This window comes from Leptidea sinapis, chromosome 8 (assembly GCF_905404315.1).
Source record: "Leptidea sinapis chromosome 8, ilLepSina1.1, whole genome shotgun sequence".
NCBI classification, from domain to species: Eukaryota; Metazoa; Arthropoda; class Insecta; order Lepidoptera; family Pieridae; genus Leptidea; species Leptidea sinapis.
In genome coordinates, this window is record NC_066272.1 from 3570003 (window position 1) to 3582199 (window position 12197).

Here is a 12197-nt window from a genome sequence, read left to right on the forward strand (position 1 = left end):
GGTGACATTGTAATCTACTCCTTCGATCTTGATCAGCATAAAAACAACCTCTCTAATGTATTTGACAGGCTCCGCACCTACGGGTTAAAGTTGCTTCCTGACAAATGCGAATTTCTCCGCAAGGAAGTTTCCTACCTTGGACATATCATTACCGATGACGGGGTAAAACCGAACCCAGAGAAAATAAAAGCTGTGGCAGACTTTCCTACACCCCAGTGCCCTAAGGACATAAAGTCCTTCCTTGGATTAGTTTCCTACTATCGCAGGTTCATTCCTGATATGTCAAAACTAGCTAAACCTTTAACCAATCTCCTTAAAAAGGACGTCCCATTTCTATGGAATAATGAACAGGAATTATCTTTTAATAAATTAAAAAATTCTCTTATTTCCGCACCTGTTCTAGCTTATCCTGATTTCACTAAACCCTTTTTACTTACATGTGACGCTTAAAATTTCGCGATATCTGCTATACTTTCACAAGGATCCATTGGCAAAGATCGCCCCATTGCATTTTCTTCAAGAACATTAAACAAGGCTGAATGCAATTACAGCGTCACTGAAAAAGAATGTCTAGCGATCATTTATGGTACTAAAGTTTTCCGTCCCTACCTTTATGGTAGACGATTCATAATATTAACAGATCACCGTCCACTCAAGTGGCTCTTTAATTGCAAAGACCCGGGCTCCAAGCTCGTTAGATGGAGGCTCAAACTTGAAGAATTTGACTACGAGATTGAATATAAAAAGGGTAAAATAAACACTAACGCAGATGCATTGTCACGATACCCAATTAATCCATTAATTTCTAAAGACCCAACTGATAATGCTGAAGATGAAGTCAGAGATCAAAGACCAAATTCACCCCATCTATCTATCCCTAGTTTGCCAGATCAAAACCTTGAAGATCTATAATCAACAGATTTTGACCCATCTAATTTGAGTCCTTTAAATTTATCGCCCTCTGTGATTCCATTCTTTACGTCAGACAATTCACCTCATGAAACTTATTCTGATCCACAAACTTCTACTAGTAACCAAAATCCTGAAAACTTACCTTCACATATTCCTAATGACACCGATCTCCTTCAATCTTTACCTGAAAACTTACCTGTATCCGCTAGTCCATCAACTAGCGTCACTAGCCAGATAGCTGAAAATCAAACAAATATTAGTGAAGATTATTCCAATTATTTAAAATGTATTAAAGATAAAAACAAGATTTTTAATACATATATAAAAGAGCACAGCGAGAGCCTTCTTAAGAGTTCTGCAAATGTAATTCTTCTTCCAGTATCAATAGATTTTGATGAGTCGAATCCTTACCTTTCTGACTTAATCTCTGCCTCAGAGAATGTCAATGTTGTAGAAGGAGAACGTGAACTGCATTCGTTTAAAATATCTGAAATCAATGGTAAAATTCACTATTTCCTATTTACTAAAGTTTATTTCTTTGATACTTGTACCTACCCTAATATATTTAAAGCATTAAAATCTGCTAGAGACAGTATTCTACTTACCGGCACAATCAATGAGATAGCTATTTCCGACTTTAGGAATTCATTTGAACAACATTCATTTGTAAAAATATATAGTATGCTCATGTATCTTTTTGATGGTACAAATATAACAGTCAATATCCATCACAATAGTATAATATATCCCGTGCCTACAGAAATTACAAAAATCTTGAAGGAGAACCACGATATACCAATAGCGGGCCATTTAGGGTCAAACAGAATGTTTAATCGCGTAAAAGAACGTTATTTTTGGAAAAATATGAGATCAGACATAGAAAAGTATGTAAAAAATTGCAGGCTTTGCCAAACCAATAAAGCCTTAAGAAAAATTAATAAATCGCCTATGCAAATCTCAACAACATCTTCTAGACCTTTCGATAGAATAAGTCTCGATATAGTGGGACCTTTGCCTGAAGCTGGAATTTATAAATTAAAATATATACTTACTTTACAAGATGACCTGACAAAATTTTCTATAGCTTACCCAATATCTAATGCTACGGCTGAAGAATCATGTGAATGTCTCGTTCATTTCATATCTTTATTTGGAATACCTAAGTCAATTTTAACAGATCAAGGAACAAACTTTACAGCCGAACTTTTTAAGAAAACTTGTGAATTTTTAAAAATCAAGCAGATTTGGTCATCTCCCTATCACTCTCAGACGCAAGGTGCTCTGGAGAGAAGTCATTCCACTTTAAAAGAATATTTAAAATCTTATATTAACGAAAACCAAACAAATTGGCATAAATATATGGCGAGAATGAGTATATTAAATACATCAAGGAAGGTCCTGGCTTGCTCTTCGACCCAGTGGGCACTCTGAAGCTCATAGACGATTATCTTCATATAGTTATTCCGATAGATGTTACTTCTTTTGATCAAAATATTAAGTACACCCAGGATGTTTTAAACATTGTTAAATTACAGTGTCAGGAAAGTATAGAGATAGATATTTCCGTCTGTCAAAATATAATGCAACCCTTGGATTCACTCTATAATGATATACTTCGTGACTATAATTCCATATCTCATATCATCTCTAGCGAGAGACCCAAAAGATCTGCAAGGTTCTCTGGCGTCGGTGTAGTCTTTAAGTATATATTCGGCACCCTTGATGAAGACGATGCGATAAATTACAATAGAGCAATAGAAACATTGTATGATAATGATAAACGGTTAGAGAATTCGATAAAGAAAACTATTCTAGTTTCGAAATCTGCTATTTCTAATATTAACCAATCTGTCAATGAAATATTGGAGAATCAATTTAAGCTCAATGATGCCATTAATAATTTATCTACAAATGTGAGAAATATATCGAATTTAGTTACTATAGATAGTTTTCAAGTAAAACTAATAAACATTTTAAATTGTCTTCAATCACATTTGTTTACTCTTGCGTTTAAAATTGAAGACTTATTGAATTCTATTTTATTCATAAAAAGCAATACTTTACATCCATCTGTCTTAACACCCAAGCAATTATATAATGATTTATTAAATGTCTATAAAAATATACCTAAGTATAAGGACTTACCTATTAATTTAGATTGAAGTAATATTCATGTTTTGATTAATGTAGCAGATTTAATTTCATATTATTATAATGGTAAACTGATTTTTATTGTTAAGATTCCATTAGTTAATGCCTTAGATTATAATGTTTATGATACTGTTCCTTTACCTATTCCGCATGAAGTTAATTCATCTTATTCATATGTTTGCATTATACCTACAGAACGATATTTGGCAATAAATACTGATAAGTCTACATTTACATATTTAAAGGATTTTAATGAGTGTAAAATTATTTCTCCCAAAGTACACATATGTCAAATAACTAACATATTCTCTGTTCCTGGTAATCCGTCTTGTGAAATAGAAATTATGACAAAAGCTGTATCCAGTATTCCAAATACCTGCCAAACTAAATTTATACATGGTGATATAGATATTTGGCATAAACTCAATAATGCTGATTAGATATTTGTAGAATCGAATTTAAATAAAATAACAATAGAATGTAATCAAGATGTATTATTTGAAACAACCATTTCAGGAACAGGAAAACTTACCATTCCATATAATTGTACAGCTTATTTTAAGAATATTAAATTTAATAAGGTATCCAATCCAGAAATTAATATTCCACTCATAAAACCTACTTATAATATAATATGTGATAAATGTTGTAATCTTAGCCGTTTCAATATTTCCAAAATTAACTTTTCTGAAATTACTAATATAAATCTACATCAATTAAAAGATCTTAAATTTAACATAGAAGATATCAGTGATGATCTATATATTGCAAATCCTATTGATACCTTTAGTGATAATTCAAATAATTCTGTTATAAGTATAATTTCACTATTTCTAGTTGTATGTTTTATCGTAGTTTTTATATGTAAGAAATTATGTATCCTACTTTCAAAATATTTTGTAAGGGCTAAGGATTCTGAAGAAATAGATATTGAGTTTCAATCATCACCACCTCCACCGCAACTTAGAGTTGGTTAAAATATTCTGAAAACTTATCTTTATTATTTCCGATAAGTTTCCTCTTAAAGATATATGCACATATGTATGCTTTAATGCAGACATAACATTAACGTCAGCACTTTAAGATCAAGGCGTCACCTATTAAAACATAAAGTCGGTCAGTCTCCTTCCGAATCCTGAGCCACTCATACATTTCAATTATATTTTCTAGTTCTAAATAAATTTCTTTTTTAAAAGTTCGTTTTTAATACTCCGTCTAACAGCTCGTTTGTCATTTTCTCCATAAAAAAAACATATTGAATAATCTATTGCTTCAAATTCATTCGATTTTTAATGATAAGCAAATGTGCAAAGACCTTTTAAATATTGAAACAATTTAAAAGAATGACATTGGCAAGCGTCCTGATCAAATGACCCGAGTGGATTGAGCACGCAAAGTGCGTTGCATATTGAATAACAGTGCAAACGTCGCAAATATTTTGCTTTCAGTATTTCTTACATTTTGTGTCATTTAGTGTCGAGACACTAAGCGCTTTAATAAAGCTACTGGAAACTCAAGCGCAGCTATTTCAGTCAACGGATCAGCCTAGCTATCCAACGTCGATGTGCTTTTGATACTCTTCCTCGTAGTGATATTATTATTTTTTTATGAAAAAAAGGGACGTGATGTGCCGGATATTCAGCTGATGGTAATTGATACGCCCTGCCCATTACAATGCAGTGCCGCTCTAGATTAATGAAAAACCCAAATATCCTGAGCGGCACTACAACTCTACTACTGCTCGTCACCTTGAGTCATAAGTTGTCAATTCTCCAGCCCAGTAATTTCACTAGCTATTGCGCCCTTCAGACCGAAGCAGTAATGCTTACACATTACTGCTTCACGGCAAAAATAGGCGCCTACCCATAATCTAGCCGGCATCCTGTGCAAAGGAGCCTCCCACTGGTAAAAATTGTGATAGTAATTAATAGTGATAGTAATAATGTAATTTATATGAAGTATTGTAAATATAGTTCGAAGCATTGTTTTGTCTTAAATATATATTAAACATAAAATGTAACGAGTAACTGAACTGTTTATAACTATAAATATTTAATACCCTTTCACCCACAATCTCAAATACTTGTGACATTAATCCTCTGACAGCATATCAGTGTACGGCTTATGTTAAGGTAACGTCAACATTTTGACGTATTCCAGTTGCTTTCAAAGTTATGTAGAAGGGTAACTTTTATGCGGGTTGATATAAGGTTAGTATTATAATTATTATTTTAATGTGCGTTTGCTATTGCAGTAAGTAAATTAAGTCAATTACTGAATTATAGTTTTAATTAAAGCGTTCTTATATAAATATAAGACCATAAGTTATTTTCTTGTTGAAGCATAACACAATTTGATTCATCTAAAACAGAGTTTTATTTATTAAATACAGATTAGTCTTGATATCATTTGATATCTAACAAAACAAATCTCATAACTATATTTACAATACTATGACTACATAAAATTAAAACTACCATTATGTGGAAGCGTAAAAAGAATACTGGCAGCATTACCGCGTTGGATAGCAAGGCTTATCCGTTGACCGAAATAGCTGCCAGCGCTTGGGTTTCCAGTAGCCTTATTGAGGCGCGAAGATAGTATTTTGAACATTCTCCGCGCTTCTGTGCCCCACGGGCCAAGTGCCTCGACACCAAACGGCACAAAGATGTATGACTTACTGAGACCGACATATTTGCGACGCTTGCCGTCATCGGCAGCAGTCCCAGCACCAACTGACGTAACTCGGAGCTGAGAAGGAGCCAGAGTGTCGACGCAAGTAGCGCCCCACACCACGGGAAAGGGTCCCGTGCCCATGCCACCAGCATCATTCGATCAGGACGCTTGCCATCGCGGCGGGTAATTACCATTTGGCTCTAAAACAGCTGGTATATTAAGAGCGGAAAATGCCCTGCGGATAACTTCATTAATGCTGGCGTGACGACTGATACGGCCTGGCGATTTTAGGCAGGATAACCCGTGACGCCCAAGAGCATTTACCTGAACGCCACATCTACATTGATGTGGTTCATTGACGTAGTCAGTAATGGTGGACAATGTCATATTGTCAAGTAGCGTTCCAATCGGTGCAGAAGGCATGGCTTATAACCAAAAGCCTGACTAATTTTTTTCACGGCCAAAAGACGAGCACGCTCTGTTCTGTCTGTAGATGAAATCAAAAGATTATCGAAGGCTGACTTATTAAGAAGTGCGTCCCATGCTTTTTGACACTTTAAATCGTCTGGAAAATTTTGAATGTTTGCAATATTTATTCAAGCATTGGTAGCTTCGTTCAAATACGCAATCTCTGAGTTACCTGGTACATGATATCAAATTCGAGTAACCAAAGGCTTCTCACTATGTACTGAAGATAGAAATGCTGGTAAGGCAACGCCCGAAACTTTGCGAGTACCCAATCCAAGATAAGTCTTACATAACAAAATATGACTATTAAAAAATTTGGTAGGTATTAACCTAAAACAGAGAATCGACAATTAAATGTTCATGCTTTACTTTTATTACTATAAAAACTTAAATCGTCTTTTGCACTTTTAAATTGAAGCAAATTCACAAACACACGCTTTTAAAGAAGTTATAAAAAACATTTGTATTTTAATTATCCGAAACTATTCGATTGGAACAAAGAAAAATACGTTTTTTTACATTCTCCTCACTGGTGGCTCTCAAATGTCAATGTCAACACAAAGCTTACATAAATATTACACACTTTCTACTAGTGCTACGCATTGATAATATTTTACAAATGTAGTAGTAGTAAAAACATAATTGGTTACTTTAGTTTACTTTAGATTCGGACTCTAGACAGTTTAATCAGCTTGAATTTTTAAGACCAAATATAAAGAAACGAAAAATAACTTTTGTTCCAGTTACATCGGACCGCATGGAACAAACCAGATTTATACTTATAAGTCCTATTATTAATTATTTTATATTTTCACTCTAAAGTAGGTGCTGGTTATTCAATCAGTATTTAAGTTAACCAAAAAACAGGCATTACGTATCATATAAATGAGTTCGAACATAACTATGTTAATTTTTTAAATTAAAAAATAAATGCGTTATAGCGTAATCAAGATATAGACGAGGTAAAATATTTAATTAAATAACATAAATGACTTCCTTAATGACGCCACAGATTGGAAATGAAAAAATGATATGGGAAAAGCGGCCTCCGTTAGGCTATTTAAATTGCTAAAGTCTGAGACATTAATTTCCGAAGTAAGTAGTTTTTGTCTCTGTTTTTGTCTTCTTATCTTATCTTTATATATAAAAATGAATCACTGTTCGTTAGTCTCGCTAAAACTCGAGAACGGCTGGACCGATTTGGCTAATTTTGGTATTGAATTATTTGTGGAAGTCCAGAGAAGGTTTAAAAAGTGAATAAATAGGAAAATGCTGCTAAATTAAATAAAAACAACAAATTTGTTTTTCCTATGATGTGTCTATACATAATTTCTATGAGAGAATTTATTGACGCACTGTTTGACAGTTCTGCTGTGAAACAATTTCATTACGACAGCAGGGTGCATATTTTACGAAGTAATTTTTGATGTTAAGATATATTATTGACAAATTCATGTAAAAACATTATTTTATTTATTATATACAGAACAACGTCTGTCGGGTCAGCTAGTTTTGAATAAAAATTTTTGAATAGCTCGAACGAGTTAAAGCAACTTGAAATATTATAAATGGAGAAGCAGTGAGGCATGACTTGTAGAATCTATAAAGGACATTGAGCATTTTTGAACCGATTTTTCGAGTACGCGTCCATTATTAAAAAGTGGTTTGTGTTGAAGGCTTCTCTCCTAATGTATTTATACATTTTATGCAAATGTGTGGGGAAAAAAGTTTTGTGGTTCAACATAAAACGTATATTATTCCCAAAATTTTTAGACGATGTCAACATTGATATTGATAAGATCAAATAAGGTTTTACTTTTAATAATACCTTTCATAATTCTCTAAAAATTATGTAAGGAATGTAACAATTTTCATACTTTTTCGAGGATCACTTCAACTAGTATTTGTAATAACTGGGAGCTTAAAATGATGTGGGAGAATCTGCAGGGAATGTGATAGAAAAGCTCCTAAACGATATTGTAACTCTTCAGGAAGATTTATGTGCATTTCGTAAGCATTTCATATTTTTAGAAGGGCGGATACATAAAAAAATTGTTTTTTTTTATATAAATTCTTGTTTTGCTAAAACTCGCATACTTTTGAGGAATGCGGCTCGTCTCATTAGTTATCATAGTATTTACGTTTATTAACTGACTAGTTACTTCTCAGTTTAAGATCCTTTTCTATTCTTCATTTAACAATTTTTGACAATATTAACAATGCTCTTTGTACACTGATTTTGCAATATATATATATTATATATTAATATATTGAACCTAATAGCTACTTAAACAAGTTGTAACAATGAACTCAATAGTTTATTATTTATTTTTAAGTTATATCCCTCAAATCTGGCATTAAATATACAAATTTAATTTGAAAATGTGAAGTTTGATCATCTTAAATTGTAAGAAGAGGTTTTAAGTGAGCATTGCTTAATAAAGGTTGGTAGAAGGTTCAAAGTATTGCGTCTTACTTGCTTCAGATTTTGTGGCAGGTTTCGTGATGCTCGCTTATTGTCACTGCTTGTGGCAACGTCGTAGGGCGGGTCGTTTCCTTCTCTAAAATATGGTCGAGCAATGTGGTGGTTGGTCACGTCGTCACGCTCTTGAACGTGTGCTAGTTTTGGTGGCTGGTCAATTGTCATCGAGAAAAAAAAAATACCTATTTATGTGTGAATTGATGCATCTACTGTACTCAATAACTCTTGTGGCTTTTTTAATTAGTTTTCATGACATGCGAGCATGTTTGTCACATTGGTTCATATATATTGTAATTGAAATCATTTGTAAATATTGGTTTAAAGTCTCTCTATCAATATGTTCCTTGCCTTCTTCTCAAAAAGCTAAACCTTTTCCAATACGATGTAAATGGATAATGTTCTTTATTACTTTTGAAATTCCTAACTTTATTTCTTTGACCTAATTGATTAAATCTGATTTGATTTATGTATCCTTGCGGTGTTATGTCTTTATGTTTTTTTTTTTGTTTTTTATGGAATAGGAGCACAAACGAGCGTACGGGTCACCTGGTGTTAAGTGATCACCGCCGCCCACATTCTCTTGCAACACCAGAGGAATCACAAGAGCGTTGTCGGCATTTATGGAAGGTGTACGCGCTTTTTTTGAAGGTACCCATGTCGTATCGTCCCAGAAACACCGCAAAAGGAAGCTCATTCCACAGCTTTTCCTAATAAATTCCGTTCCTTATTTAAATACATATAAAACGTCAAGAAGCTTTTAACCTATAAGAATATTTTTGGCCAGACTATTTACACTGCCTAGTTTATTTTAAGATTTATAATTTTATACTTTATGTTATTGAAGAAATTATTCATGCATTTACTTACTTATAAAGTTACTGAATAATATTTACGGGAAGGACCTTTAATCTTGGTAATGGGACGGTACTCTTGGGAAATCACTCCATCTCACGTTAGCTGAACAGAAATAGCCAGACGAGGGATTTAACGACATCATCATCATTACTATCGAAACAGATTAAGGTTCCAATAATTGTACATGTACGTAATACGTATATAATAAATATCACTATATCGTTTATTATGAGATAGCGTCGTGTTTCAATGGCGACATTAAATGAAAGGAAGGTTAGAACTACTTAACCGAAATCATATAAAATTAAATCTAAAAATAAAAATAAATACTTGAAATTTTAATATTTTTACTCAGACCTTACTCAGACTTACGTAGTCATATCATTAACATGCCTATCATATCATGTACATGCGTTCATTTTATCTCGTTATTGAAGCGCAGCGGTGTATTAGGAGGAGAAACGAGCACACATTCGGGTCAACTAATGGTATATGACTACCACGATCAATAGTCTCTTGTAACACCAGAGGAAAACCTCCTTAGCGTTGCCGACCTTTTTAAGCTTCGAATAAAGGTTCAGTTTATATCATAACTATTATTCAAACACGCTGGCGGCCGTCATTGACTTTGCACATTAACATAGGAGCCTACACATATATTTAGGGTGCCGCAAGTAATAAAATCCGGAACCCGCACGTCCAAGTAAAATAATCCGGAACCTAATAATAATTAATAACATAAATTATAATAACATAATTAATTAATAACATACTTAATTAATAATAATAATAATTAAATAATATTAAATAATATTTAATAATAATAATTAAATAATAATATTAATAATAATTAATAACATAATTATTAATAAATTAATTAATAACATAATAATAGATTAATTATGTATCTGCATTTCTGTCCGCCTATCAATACATAAAATTAATTACAAATTTTAAATTGATAACACGTTGCATGTGAAGATGCGTCACACCTTTCACATGCAACGTGATTATATATTTTTAAGAGTTTTTAAAGAGAGCGAAACGCATTTAATGCGAACAAAGTAGCTAGTAGTATATATGTTGTTAAATGTTAATTAACGCCATATATCATGTTAATTCATTTTACACGCAAAATTGCATGCAATGCATTTATTTGTGAAACAACACAAATTTTCTTTATTGTTTTATAAAATTTTAAGTAAATTTCTGCAGGAAGGCTGAATCGAAAATATGTTTAGACACTTTAATTGCCGGCTATCCTCGAGTGTTTTGCTCTGAGTTAAACAAATTTTTGTGTCCGCAAATAAGTTTAGTTGAACAGTTTTACATTTAACTAATCTGAATTGGCAGAGTTAACTTTTATTTATTCTAGGAAATAATTTTTGTTTATGATAATGTTTGTGTATCAGTTTTTTGCATATTTTTTCACATATGTTTTTAATTGTGTATATTCCAGGTGGTAGTAATGTTTATAAATAAATTCTGACGTTAACCGTTCACATACTATAAATTGATAATTGCACATTTCATTTACAGTTCTGCCCAATTATCGAATTAATTGACCTCACCTCCAAATAAGCCTCATGCTCAGCTGTGGACAGAATAAAAAAACCTTTCAAAGTCAAAGTAAAAGTCAAATTAGCTTTATTTAATTAGGCTTAAACTAAGCACTTTTGAATCGCCACTACACATATTTCTTTTAAATGACTGAATTTACTATATGTTCCTAAAAAGTTGAGCACGTGAGAAGAACACGCGATTACTGTCAAAATTAGTAATAGAATCTAATAAATACAATGATTTATTAACTATAACAGGTCAACCTGGCACCACAGCACCTGTTCATGAGTTGACGCATGGACTAGCCATCGTTCCCTTCGCACATATTTGAGGGATGGCGATAACCCAGCACACGACGCCGCCGCAAGTAACGTCATTCAAGGAGCATGACTTTCACCTGATATAATTGATAGCTTAGGATATAATATACTGGCTGTCTCACAAAGTAGGTTTGCAGGTGGTATCCTAAACACTATTTGTTCTACAATTCTTTGTAAATTTCGAGATATGAAACGTATAATCTTCTTTTCTTTAAAACAAGCTGATACCCGCGACTTCATCTGCGTACACACATAACTAAGCAAAAGTGCTTTTAAAGATGGTTTTTGCTTAAAGCTTTAATAACCTTAAATTAAATGAACATATCACAATTATTTTTCAGATAAGGGTCAAGTGTCTAGAGTATAAACTATATGTCTATAGAATAAAAATATATCGAAGCTCTCTCAGGTGATCCCCAGGTTCGTCTGTTGATGGATCGCTCAATAGCATATCGTCTTCAGATTTTCTAAAGAAACATAAGAATTTCTTGAGTCGATTATAAGATGTCTTAAGTTTGCATTCATAATGAGGCTACGACGCGACGCATAAATACTCGTGGCATGTGAATGGCCTCGTTCGCTGAGTGCAACATGTTTTGGTTTGTGTGTAAAGTACACACAATATTTTACGTATTACTAGCTGCTGCCCGCGACGTCGTCTGCGTGAACGCTATATAGCAGCAAAAATACTACAGCTGCATCTGGCACGACACTAAGTATTATATATGTTGTCCCAACCCCTTGTTAATATTGATACAGTATTATCTATT